Source organism: Aythya fuligula, chromosome 16 (genome assembly GCF_009819795.1).
Source record: "Aythya fuligula isolate bAytFul2 chromosome 16, bAytFul2.pri, whole genome shotgun sequence".
NCBI classification, from domain to species: Eukaryota; Metazoa; Chordata; class Aves; order Anseriformes; family Anatidae; genus Aythya; species Aythya fuligula.
This window is the reverse complement of record NC_045574.1, coordinates 7,983,291-7,997,049: the sequence shown is the minus strand read 5'-3', so window position 1 is coordinate 7,997,049 and position 13,759 is coordinate 7,983,291. Positions and strand designations below refer to the sequence as shown.

At 42.3% G+C, this 13,759-nt stretch overlaps 1 protein-coding gene across 1 annotated transcript in view; it reads right to left on the bottom strand.

The window, feature by feature from the left end:
- BCAS4 (breast carcinoma amplified sequence 4) overlaps window positions 1–13,759 on the bottom strand; it is a 40,044-nt gene that overhangs the window by 663 nt on the left and 25,622 nt on the right. The window lies entirely within an intron of this gene.

Below are 13,759 nucleotides of genomic sequence, written 5' to 3'. Positions count from 1 at the left end.
AATAATACCTTGAGAGATTCTTCAGAATATGCACTGGAGCTGCATTCCAACTGAGGAAGAAGATGTGGATGATGAAGTGGCTTGATTAAACCTTTAGTAGCTTGCATGAATGTCAATCAAAAGAATGGAGAGCAGGTATCCTGCTGCTAACCATTATCTCACTGTAAAGGTAGGTACACATTTAGAAATCGCTTGAATTCAAACGTACTACTTAGTGTGCTCTGGCAAAAGACATGGTAGGCTCCAAATGGAAAATGACTTCATGATGTACTATGCTTGCAAACCGTATCTCTCAACTTCCTTTTCCTTTAATGTTAAAGTTAATTGTTTAAAGCTGCAACTCAAAAACAAAAAAGCCTTCCACTCTATATTCTGCTTTACTTCATGAAGGACACTATACTTCCCACCATTAGAAAGTTGTGGTTTTGTCTGCTTTTAAAATGAGTTCTCTACTTGCTCTGGTTCAAGGATATGCTGATGATTACTTCGATTTTGCACCTTGCATCCTAGAATGCATATTTAACCACAGCCTGTTGTAACTACAGTACTTACATAGTTAAATAGTATGTTCAAATTTTAGCACCAGGGGAAGTTACACTCCTTCGTAAGGTAGCTTTATTGCGTTTGTGCCTTTATGCCAAATACTTTTTTTTTTTTTTTTTTTTTTTGGAGGTGGGGGAAGCAGCTTTCTTTCAAAACATGCTACTCTAAAACAGGTAAGAGCATCAGGAACTGGAATGGTAAAGTTACAAATGTTTTTCATTTAATCTCCTGCTTTTGCAATACATATCTTGGGAATCCATAATGCTGTGAAAAGATGAGGGACCTCTAGCTAGTAACTTCAAACCAGGTGCATTCCATATGAACAATGGTGAAAATGAGTCTTACTCCTAAACACAGGTGATGTGGATTCTTGATCACCTATATTTTGCACATGTGTTCTTGATCTCTTGTACAAGAGAGATGGGGGGGGAAAAACCCTGCAGCATCTCATAATTAAAGTTATTTTCCAATACAAGATAACTGGCTCTGTAAACAATTCTGAAAATGTAAAGTTGTTTGCTTTCACACCTGATTCTATAGTCTTAGCTTAGCAATCACCTTAGCTGGATTAATATTGAACAGCTAAAAATAGAGTAGAACACAGGGGAAATCAGTTTTAAAGCACAGAAAATGCAAATTAGTTAGTAACACTGGAAAAGACTGACTAAAGAAATATAGAGAGGGATTTAGTTTTGCTTGTGGGGTTTTGAAGAATTCAAATAATTGATTAATCCTGTACTGAGGAGGATCAAATAATATTTCTACAGTGCAACTATTCAAACCTCTAGCTAAAATCACAGTCTCAACGGCAAATTAAGAACCTAACCCTCCATAAAGCTAAAGGTCTTCAGGCTCTAAACGTAATGTATATTTCCACAAAACAGTTTACTAGGTAGATGTAATCTTCACATTGATCTGTATTTAATTTTCAGTTGTGTTTCAATTCTGTTTACATAAATTTCTTGATATTCCACTGGTAATACATTGGAATAGATGCTGTCTCTCCACATACATCTAGGCACGATTTAAGACAGAAATATTAATTTATATAATGATCTAGGAACCAGGTACCTAAGCTGCATTGCTCTGCTATCATTGTCAAAGCAGACAGGATGACTGGGGTTCTGCTGACAAACTCTCCATTGGCCATCTAGGAGAACAAGACCACGTTCTCGGAGGACACTTACCAGATATTAGAAAATATAAACCTTGCTATGGGAGAGAAACACTTAGTGCAAATCATCAACAGACATATGTAGCTTTGCAGGTTTTATGTGCAGACCCAAGCAGGAGATAAGCTCCTTTTAACGGGCAGAATTCTAGACTCTTTAATGTAGAAGGCAATCAATTTTTTTCCACCTGAGATTGAAAATCAACAGCCAGTCAAAACCACTGAGTAAGAGAAGACAAAGAATCGGAATCGATCATGCAGTACTACTAGCAACTAGGCTCATGTCTGCAAAACAGAAAGGAGAGGAAAAAACAAGCTGTAACAATCGCCTGCGTTCACAGTGCAGTACTAAGATGCTTTGGACTCTCAATAGTAAATGAGAGGCAAAGATACTGATCCCTACAACCTGACAGCATTTTACAAGGAACGGGTCTGAGAAAAGCTCTCCTTCACAATGTACAAATGCCATGCAGGGTTAAAAGACAAGGGCACAGGGAATCTGTGCTGCACACATCACACATACTGAAGATGAAATAATTCCTTTGTGGTCAGGCTGCTTTGAAGCTTAAAGAAAAAGCAATACAGTTGCTAGCTAAGGAGGGGGAAAGGAAAACGGGAGGAGAGGGGGTGGCTTGAAATTCCAAAGCCTATTAAAGTCATAAAAAAATAAAGACTTAAGTGGCAACAAATGGCTTTTCACCTCCAGATCATTTGATTTGTGTCTGTCACAATATAATACAAGCTGGATTACGGTTCTTAGAAAGTTGGTGCTCTCATTAGGATGGCATCCATACCATAAATTAAAACCGCTGCTGGCAGTGCCTACAACAGCAGTTTGTTGAAGGCCAGGTGGCCATAAACCGTGCTTGTGTCTAATCCCAGCTATAAAGGCCTCAGGACAAGGAGCTGTCATCTCGCTGGCCTCTGTGAGCGCCTAAGGCACCTACTGCGTGCTGACACACAAATCCTTATTTCTCCTCTAACTTGTCTCAGGTCAGGTCTCAGACAGCTGAGCGCAGTCCAGCAGCTTTGCCCTGCACCTGAATTCCAGCAGCAGCACTGACAGGGCTGTAATCCTTACACCTGGCACTAGCAGGAAGCTTGCTCAGCATTTCAAAACTGAACATTTACGACATTGGGTATTTCAAGCCAAAACACGTTTTAGCACAACAGAATGGTATCCAGCACTACCGAACCCCACTGAAGTCCCCTTCGAGAACAGCCTATAACAACACGAAAAACAAAGCACGCATATCTGTCTAAATCTAGGCACAGTTGCAGCCCAATCTGCAACTGCCCTGGAGTTTCTAACCAGGAGAAGGAAGTTAACAAGTAGGGAAGTCAGTGAAACGCGAGTGGGAAACAGAGCTCTGTTGGGATGCCTCATACTGCAGCTTTTCTCCCAAACGTGGAAGCCATTAACTTAAAGATCCAACAACAAGTGAATAAACTGAGGAAATAAGGAATAAAGAAATGATAGAGGAATTTAGCATTTGGAAGGAAGAATAGCAGGTTTAGATGAAGCTAGATGAAGTAGCAGAAATGAAAAGCTTAAAGCACTCGAGAGTGCTTTTGAAAAATAAAGTGCACGCAGTAATTCTGCACTTGCAGGCAACTAAAGGAAGTGGCATGTACAATCATGCCTGAAAGATTAAAACTTCTGGTGGCAGCTCCAGAGACTTCAGCGCGTTACACTTCGACAGGCAGCCCAGTCATCCAGGGAGACAAGTTGTGTGACTTACTATCCAAGGCACTAAAAGCACCCCTTGAGAAAATCAGTTTGAAGCCCCTAAAACGCAAGCCCCCAGCTGGGAGAGCAAAAGACATGAGAGGAGTACGAAGATGACCCATTTAAGAGCTTTGTGGTTACTCTGACAACTGCACCCTAGCATCAGAATGGCGAAGTTGGGTCAAAAGGTGATCGCTTACAGATTATATCACCTCCAGGAAACAGCTTAATTCACAGGCAGATTCCACATTCTGTTGAAGAAAAATACAAATGCTGTGCTGAACGTGTCGGCTGGCTTAATTTTCATAGGCAGCCTTCAGTCAGCTTGCCTCAGCTCCGGCACGGCAACCTTACACTGAAGGCAAGTGCTGCAAGAATTCCTGGGGTGGACACAGGACATTGTTGCCTTGCTATTTAAGTATCTAAAAGATGTTCCAGTGATCCACTTTGGTAGTGCTTTGCTGAGGCAGATGTAGGGCATCCACCCCTGAGGGGCCGTGAGCCCAGCCCAGCCAGACAATTCACCCAGCTCTCCCTGGCTCTTTCCCTCTGCACCCCCAGGCAGAGCAGGGACAGGGATGGAGCCCATCCCATCGCCTGGGAGCCCATGGCAGAAGCAGGTGGGCAAGCACAGGCCGCGGGGGCTTCTTGGGGTGCAGGGGCACTGGCACAGCCAGCAAAGGCACCAGCAGAAAGCTGTGGCATCACTGTGAGGATTTCTGACCCTATTCCGAACAGCGTGTTTATCTGGGCTATTGCAGTGTGCCTGATCATTACCAGCTAAAACGTTGAGCTATTTTCACAGACAGAAAATAGCAGATTACCTGAGAAAACGAGGAGGGATATTATTTCCTACAGAAAAAAATAAGTTAACCTTTCACATGCTGCATTTCCGGAAACTTAGTCAGCAACTTGAACTTCCATTCTTACTTTGAAGAAAATACAGCAATCGTGCCAGACTGCACACACCACCCTACCCCCCACCACCACCTTTTTTAAGACAAAAAACAAGCAAGCAAACAAACAAAAACCCTCACTTAAGGCTACCCCATTTAAAGCCTTGGTAGTTCAACTCAGCCAGATTTATTAACAATAGCTGTACGGGAGCAGCTATTCCTCATCCACCTGAGCTGAGCTCCTGGTCAGTTCTGCCTCTTCAAAGCTATGAAAATAAAATATTATGTCCACACTGCTGGGCCGTGATGCTGACTTTGCCTCAAGTGCTATTCATGTCTCCACGGCTCCTGAAGCCATTTATCGTACATCTGCTGCCCACCACCTGAAGCAGCACTAACACCTTTCCCTTGACACCAATAAACATATTTGCTGCTGTTAGCTTCCAGTGGAGGACCTCCAAAGCTTCCTGGAGCGCAGCTCAAGGAGCATTTCTCTGCAGAAACCTGCAACAACAATTTAAACTCTGCTATCAAAGATACGAGTTGATTCTTGCCTGTCTGGCAGAAATTATTTTCCAGATTTGGTCATTCTCAGGGGTATTAAGATCGATATGTAGACTGTAGGAATGATCAAAGCCAGGCAAAAATTGAAAGCTGTTTTTTGGGCAGCTCCAAAATCAGGCAAACATCCTCATTTTAACTAAAAGGCCAAAATTTTCCCACAAAATTTCAAAAATGTTGATTTTGGTCCCTATCAATCTTATTTTTTTTTATATACCATTTTATAAAACAATGGTAAAATATTTTTAACTTCAACTAAAATAGATTTAAAGTTCAACATCAAAAAATACTTAAGAATAAAAAACTAGCAATTTTGACTCTTCTAACCAGTCTTGTTCTGATTATTGCCAGTCCATCTAGTACAGTGCTAGTGGCCTCTTGTGAGACAGTTTTGGGAAAACTATGAAATAGTCACAATATTTTTCACGTCAGCTCTGATGCTGAGCACAACCAATCCTCACCTGCACATTCTTCTCAGAAGGAACCACTCTGAATCAGGGGCTGAGGATAGAACAGTCTGTGAAAGCGGGTCAGAGTCCAAAAAGGCATCACCCAGCCGAACCGTCTGCACCCACCAGAAAGTGCTGTTACCAGCCAGTTGTGTAAATGCACTGAAATCTGACCTTCTATACATCCGAATTTTTCTAAAGTAGAAAGTCGTTTCACTGCCCAACATTTCCACTGCATTAATTGCTTATAGTTTACTATCATATTGTCCAGATACCTCATACTGCCTGAAAGAAGTTTTCTCTCCTGCAGCTCCTCTTAACACAAAAATAAGTCAAGCCACCATTAAAATTGCATAACATCTTTGGACTTCTTTTAAACCTTAAATCCATACATATTTAAACATGAGATAATCCGCAGTTCTGTTCTCAGGCATACTATCATCCGTTAAACACTCACTATGTGCTAAGAAAATAATTTAATAAGGACATTTTTAACGGAGGAAAGGGGGTCTGACGTGCACTGCTGCCACATCAGAGACCTCTTTTGCTTTGGATGGCTTCCATGGTAATCCTTATCTCCCGTTTGTGGGGCTAGCAAACCCACTGTGCCAAGACAAACGAGCTCGGCTCTTCTATAGCGCATGCTGAGTAAAACGCTCCAGTGAAAATACGGCGTCACACGTCATCTACACGAATGTGAAGAAACAAGCGGTGTAAAAACAGTGCTAAGGGTTATCCTTAACTAACTAACAAAGCTTCTCAGAAGCTTCTTAAAGCTTCTCAAAGTTGCTTAACCAGTGTCAAGGAATCACCTTTTAATTAGCAACTTCAAAATAGATCGAAGATTAATCCTAACAATAGCCTTACAAACTAGTCAAACACTGTTACACCTTGGGAAACCAAGACAGGAAGGTTGGATGACAGACAGACAGCAAGTCACGGCAGAGCCCAGATTTAAATCCAGGCTGACAGAGGAATTCTGGCAGATCCTGCAGCACTGGTTTAAAACTTCACTGCCTACAGCTGTCCTCCCCATTCCTCTCCCAGAGGTTATTTTTCTCTCAGGCTCAGCAGAAGGAAGCATGTCACCACACTGCAGCCATCCCAGTCCAGTCTGGCACACTACCTGGAGTCACAGAAGATAGCTGGGTTTGTGCTAAGGTGCCAAAACTATTAATTGCAAAAGCTAGATTATGGGTGTAAATTCTCTTCTTCTCTTCAAGAGAGCAGCTTCTGAAAGGGAGGCCAACAGTAAAGTCAGATCGCTCCAATTTTCAGAACACAAGCCTCAGAGCCCGATTTATGCTCATCTCCCCAATTTATACTTACATTCTTTACCCTGTATGACTTGCAAGAATTGGACTTCATTCTCAACTTGACTTGCACTGCATCTTTTACTATGTCGGCAAGGTTAAGAAATTTATCTCTGATTCTTTAAGCCCAGAATACACCTTGGTTAGGAATACAGATTGCAGAATATTCTTCCTGAGAAAATACAAAAGTCTATTCTGACTCTGGGACCTGTGCCTGTCGCGAGCTGAAGCCAGCAGAGCCGGACATCTGACCTCACCACAGCACCCACAAAGCCTTCCAGTACCAACCTCAGTAAATTCATGCTACAGGATTCTGTCTGAAAGCAATGTTACTTTCTCCTTTTTCCTTTAAGTCCAGGGGATTACTGTGAAGGCTTTAAAGCAGTTTATTAGCTGTCTAAAAAAACAGAAGCCACAGAGGCTTTTGCTAAGAGAGCGCGAGACAGCGAAGAGATGCAACAGTTCTGAAGAACCTCACAGCAAGATGTGTTCCAACTGTACAGACTGAGATCTTGTGCTTTATGCATGCTATCCACCAGCCTTTCTTCCTTTCAGTGATGAATCTAGTCTCTCACTAATATAATCATTTCCCCTATATGCTGTTGCCAGAAGGAGCACGTCCTTTAAAAAAAAAAAAAAAAAAAAAAAAAAATAAAGAAAGTCTGGATTCGTTTTGCTGTTGCGATTTGTGATTGGTCTGACAGTCTGCATCTATGAGGCTTCCTAAAGGCAGCTTGCTCTGGTTTCAGCACTCTCACTCTCCCAAATTATTTCTCAACAAGAAGCGGGGATACATTTGGGGCCGCTCCTCATGTATTAATCTTCAGGAAAGCCAAAAGGCAGCAGGACTGAAAGAAAGAATGAGGCAAACTAAGATAAATAGCAACAATAATACCAAGCATTTCTATCTGCAGGAGCATGAAAGGCAGAAACTGGACATCTGAAATCACAATATCCTTCTAACACAAGTTAGAAGGACAAGCTCATTTTACTAATGAGACAACTCAATACATCCTTTGTCATGGGATTTACTGCCAGCTCTGCCCCCAGAATTCCCAAGTCCCTCTTTAGAGGTAGAGTCTAAGGAGGTGTGCAAGACGGGGCAGATCTGAATAGAGACTCTTACAGCAAACTGGTAAAAACAACAAGCAAGCGAAAAAACCTAGTGGTGTACTGGACCAAACAGATGCATTTGCGAATGTTTAAGTTGCTGGTTCACATCACTGTAAGGATGCTGTTTGTCATCTTAAAGGTCAGGGCAATCAGAGGAGGTTCTTGATGACTGGAAAAAAGCCAAATGTCATCCTCATCTTCAAGAAGGTCAAGGAGGAAGAGATGGGGAACTACAGGATGCTTAGCCGTACCTCATTCCCCAAGAAAATATGGAGCAAATCCTTTGGGACTCCACACCCAACACTTCAAACAAAAGAAAGTGATTGAAAAGAGACAGCATAGATCTAATTAGGTCAAATAATTGATACCTAACCCAGTTAACAGCTGGCTAGAAAACAGCTTTGGAGAAAAAAGTACAGGAGCCCTCACAGGCAACAAGCTGAACCAGAATCAACGGGGTGTCTCGGCAGTGATGAGAACTAATGGCACACCAGTGTGAGTAAAAGCACAACCAACAGACTTAGGGAAGCAATCACTCCAAACTATCTCGTACCCGTGAGACTGAATCCACAGTACTGTGTCTGGTTTTGGACTCCCCAATTCATAAAGGATTTACTGCACTGACATACTTAGATCAAGTCCAGCAGAAGACAATCAAGATGCTTGGGGGCTGGCGCACATATATTGTGACGAGAGGTTAAGACAGCCAGTTTCCTCAGCCTGAGGAAGAGAAGCGCAATACAGTTGATGTCTTCAACTATCTAATAGATGAAGACAGAGCTACTTAAAGAGAAAACAGAGCTGGACTCAACTCAGAAGAACACAGCAAAAAAGCTACACACAATTCATACGAGTTGCAGAGAGAGAAATACCAGTCAGACATATGCAAAAGATTACAGTTGATGGTGTACTCAAAGACTGGAACAGGTGCCCAGAGAGGTCGTAAAATCTCCATCCTCAGAGATGCTCAAAACTCGACCAGACAAGACCCTGGCAAGCCTGATCTAACTGCAGAGATGACCTTGCTTTCAGTAGGGAACCAGACCTGATGACCTCTGAAAGTTGTTTCTAACTTCTATTATTCAGTAATTGTAACAGAGGCACAGAAGCAATAAATTACTTGAACTCTGTCTGTGGTCTTAATCGTGTTAACCTTGGGCTTTAAACTCAGCATTTCCAGGCTATTTATTCCATTCCCTAACTGCTGAGGAAACCCCACGTGGTATTAGGGTTATGTAGGTTTTGGTTAAGTACGTTTTCTGCCTTCTTGCACAAGTTAAATTATAAATTAAAAGAAAAAAAAAAACTGTATTCATACTATCCAGTGGCACTTCAAACAAAAATGTGCAAAGTCCAACAGTACTATCTATGTCTGCTACTCATGTCCAACACTCAAAATTAATGTATTCATTACTCACTAATGTATCGCTTGCCAACTGTTTCAGTCCAGTTCCTGGGGGAGTGAAAGTTACATCCACAGATGTTAGATAGCTTTTTCCCCAAAGGTGCTAAAGTGGAGGGCCAGGGATTCTCCAACAAACCTCCAATCCCATCTCTCAGTCTTTCTGCAGCAATGGGTTAAGGCATAAACAGCAGACTCCAAAGCTGTCAGTTTGAGACTTATATGAGCACTTTTTTCTTTATTAATACGGTGTCTGAGTCGAGCACATACAATGCCAGAATAGTAATAACCTCAAATTATAGGTCCCTTTACAAACCAATTCAAACCAACACATTTTCTCGTCTAAGATATTTAAACATTTGGAGCCTCTTGTGCATGAAACAGCAGCTGAAGTCCCCAAGGAAAAACTCAAACTGCTTTCACTTTCTGGAGTAATATCATAGACAAAAGCAAACAAAAACAATACCATCTATCTGAACCGTGAGGTAGCATTATATCCAGAAGGCAGTCTGTAATTATAATGAGAATCAGATAAAACTAATAAAAAAATAGATTGACCAAAGGGAGACAACAAAACACAAGGAGTTCACCCTCCTTTCCTTGGTGAATGATTCACTCCGTGTCTGTCGCAGTAGCCAAGTCAAGGAAAGAGCCTGCTTCGCAAGCTGGCTCTCTTGTTTCAATATTGCCATAATACAAAATAACCTTTCGACTCCTTGTCTAAGACGATAAAAAAGTAAAAAAGCAATCAGACAGTATGAATGTGCAACATGACTGAACTCAAGCTTATACTTTAAAGGCATTTGGATGTAGTCTACATGACTAAATAAGAATCTTTACAGTTATTGTACTCCAGTACTACATGTATTATCTATAAAATGGGGGCAACTAATCGGTATGAAACTTTGTATGTAAACTCACCCATTTTACTACAGTGGTCCCAGCAGCCCCAACCAAGTTGTCAGAACACCCCGGTGCAATTTATGACCAATGTCTCCTCTTCACCTGCTATGCACCTCACCAAAGAACTTAGCTTCATCTTCTTGGTAACTTCTTATGCACTGGGAGGCTGCTATTAGGTCCCTGTAAGGTTTCTCTTCTTCAGGCTGAATAAAATCAGCTGTCTCAGGCTCTTTTCACCGACTGGGGGCTCCAGCCCCAGTATCTTTGTGGCCCTCTCTAGAGCTCAGTCAAGTTTATCAACATCTTTCTTATACTGAGGCTCCCTAAACTAAACTTTGTATTCAAGGTGCATTGTAAGAAATGCCCAATAAAGAGAATAATCACTTCCATCAATCTACTGGTCATGTTCATGTTGATATTGCCCAGTAAGGCTGGTTGGTGGTAAACTGCTAACTCATGCTTAGCCTACTGTCTGAAAAGATCCCTGGGTCTTTTTCAGCAAAGCTGCTCTACACCCGGTCAGCCCCCATCTTGTACCACAGCAGGGTGTCAGTCCGTCCCAAGTACAGGATATAGCGCTTATCCTTTTTGAATCTCAAGAGATTCAAGTGAGCACATTCCTCTGGCCTCCTGATGTCCTCAGCAAGGCAGCCCTGTTCTGGAGCACAGCTCTCAGTGTGCTGTAATCCATAAACTTGATGAGGGTGCATTCTGTCTCCTCCTCCGTGTCACTGATAAAGATGTTAGGCAGATGTCTGACAAACTACACCTGTAACTGAGATCCAGGTAGAGTACAATCTGTTAACTACTCTTTGAATCTGATGCTCTGTTTCTTTACCCATTTAGTCTACCCATCTAGATTCTAACATGCCAGGTTGGATACAAGGATGCTGTAGGTGTCCTTAGGAAGCATTGCGATACAGACAAGGTACGCAACATCCACTGCACTCCTCTTATCCACAGTGACATCACAGTCATGGCATTCCCAATGACCTCACAGTTAGAATGAATCTAACGTTCCTAAAAGGGAAATCATGCCAGCAAAAAACATTCATAAAGTATTAAAACAGATAGGTCTTGGTCCTACATTTCCTGTGTTTCCATGTAAGGCAATGGGAAATGAAAGCACACAGCACCTTGGACAATCCAGCAGATACCAAAAACATGGCAAGCATACAGCAGCATTAAATTTAGCCTGACAAAATATACAATATTCTAATGCTCAATGAGAAGGCATTCAGACAGTGAAACTGATCCACCCACAAGTTGTAGCAGATGGAAAATTACACTCAGTTTCCAAGAGTAATACAGCAGGAAACAAAGATCAATGAGGTTTGGCTTGTACGTCAACCTCTAGTCAGCAGCTATGGTGCTGTTCTACAGCAGTAGAAGAAATCTGTCCACAAACACAGGGAGAGCCACCACGCATACGCTGTCAAATCAAAGCTCAGTAACTCATCTCCAGCTGAGACCAATGTCTGATGCATAGGGTATAAAAACAGGGCAAGTATGCTGCATTGCTGCTCTGAATGCTCTCCTAACCGATAGGAATTTGCAGCATAAAGAATCTCAGAATTAGAAAGGTAACTCTGCTAAATGACTTTGTCTGATCAGCTTCAACATATGTAAATCTCTCACTTACAACAACACTGAGTTCCAAACTTCAGTGATATATTACGTGAAAAAAAAATTAGTTTTCTTGATAATAATTTCTACTTACTGCCTCATGCAATTTTAGATTTCAAAAAACTCTAATGAATCCTTCTTTAGTGTGGAAAAGAGAAGACTAAAATCCTAGTCTGCTTAGCTGCTTCTCAAAGACAGGTGGTTCTAAACTGCAGTTCCAGGTGCTTTTGCTAGTTTTGCTGCAACAGGCCCAGAACTTCAGTCAGTACTAAAGATGAAGCCATGGATTTACAGTGGTGCAAGGTTTTTATTTTCTTTCTCTGCACTTCCCTTAATAATTCCTAACATGCAATTTTCTTTCCTGCCTGCTACTGACCTGTGAGCTGAAGGCTTTCATGAGGCTGTGATGCTTGTTCAGAGACCAACACCATGCAGGGCTCACTCACATTAACCCTATTTGCATCACCTTGTATTTATTGACATTTCATTTTGGCTACAAGTTTTTCCACCCAGTCTTTCAATGTTGCAGTCTGTCTACACTCTCTGCAGTTGGCATTCACTTCTGTGATCTCAAAATAACTGTGTCAACAAGCTTTCTCATCTCATTGTATGCCTCATTTTCTGAATCATTTGTGAACAGCATGCTAGAGATACAGCTAGCATCTGAAAAGCTTCTTCAAAGTCTTTTTGATCAGGAGCAGATAAACTCTTTGGGATCCCAACAGGATGAAGGAGTCAGCCCCACACATGTACGCTTTGCAGGCCTGTCGTGGAACATATGTGAATAGAGATTTTAGCAGCTTGACGTGAGCACAGCCATTGTGCCTAACTGGGAAATGAATCAGCCCAAACTAAAAATTAAAGGAAAAAAAGCATAGTCCCACCACTGAGGTCCCATTTCTTTTTTATATAACAGAAATAGGGTTTTGTAGAAGCTATACCTGTTACCAAAAATAATTTCAAGACTGTAAGAATGATCATAGTATTTTGGTTTTACAATCACATACGGTCCCAATGCAGGTGTTCTGGAAATGCAAGAGTTAAGCAGGAATGGTGTGGCGGCTGGGATGGACTAACCAGACTTTTCTGGAAGAAACACGATCAGGAAAGAGCCCTCCATCAATACGGTCAAGTTGTGAACGAGTTTTGTACGAGTAAAACTCTGTGTGGGACCAGGCAAAGGCAAAAGGCCCACCAGGGCTGGGTGTGGGGGGGGTCTGGGCTGAGCCGTGAGGGTGACGGCAGCGCTGCGGAGCTGAGCCCAGCTGCCAGGGTGGCTCTGCACGTGCTCGATTTCTGCAGATTGTCTTGCATTTTTGTTCTTGGCAAGCCAGAGCAGCTTGGGAAGTATTTGCAGGTCTGGCTGCTTAAGCAGGAGCAGCCTCACGAGGAGCACACGACAATTGCCCAAGATGGGCTTACAGCATTACTGCTGCTGGAGGCAGAAAATCGTTTCCACAATAACTGCTTTCCAGCACCCCAGCTACACTTTCTACAGCATTTCACCACCCAGCTGCATTACAAAAAAAAAAAAAAACAACAAACAACGAAGAGCGAGCATGTTATTTTCGTACCTTTTTTTTTTTTTTTTTAAGCCATATTGACACATGGACTCTGCGACAAAATGAATGCTACTGGAGGCCCAAAATATCTGCACTGAATATAAATATATTATGAAATAGCTTTTAAACTCAGCCCCGAAGCACCTCGTGATTGGCTGCCAGTGATGTCAGACGTGCACAAAGCCCAATAAAAGGCAGGGGTTAACAAGTCTCCTCGCTCTGCATAAACCCCATGCAGCAGCAGAGCGGCTGGCGGCCAGGCAGGGATTAACGGGACCATCTCGCAGGTAGCACAAATACCCCGACCTCAGGCCTCGGGGTCGAGCGAGCTGCATGCTGCCTGCCAGAAGTGTGCTCCTGCACCGGTCTCAGCAGCGCTTAACTAAGCGTTGTTTACTCGAGAGAAAAGCCTTCCTAAGGGACACCGTAAATCACTGTCAGCTTTAAGGTTTTAAAGATGCACTCGTGCATATTCAGAGCAATTACTTTGG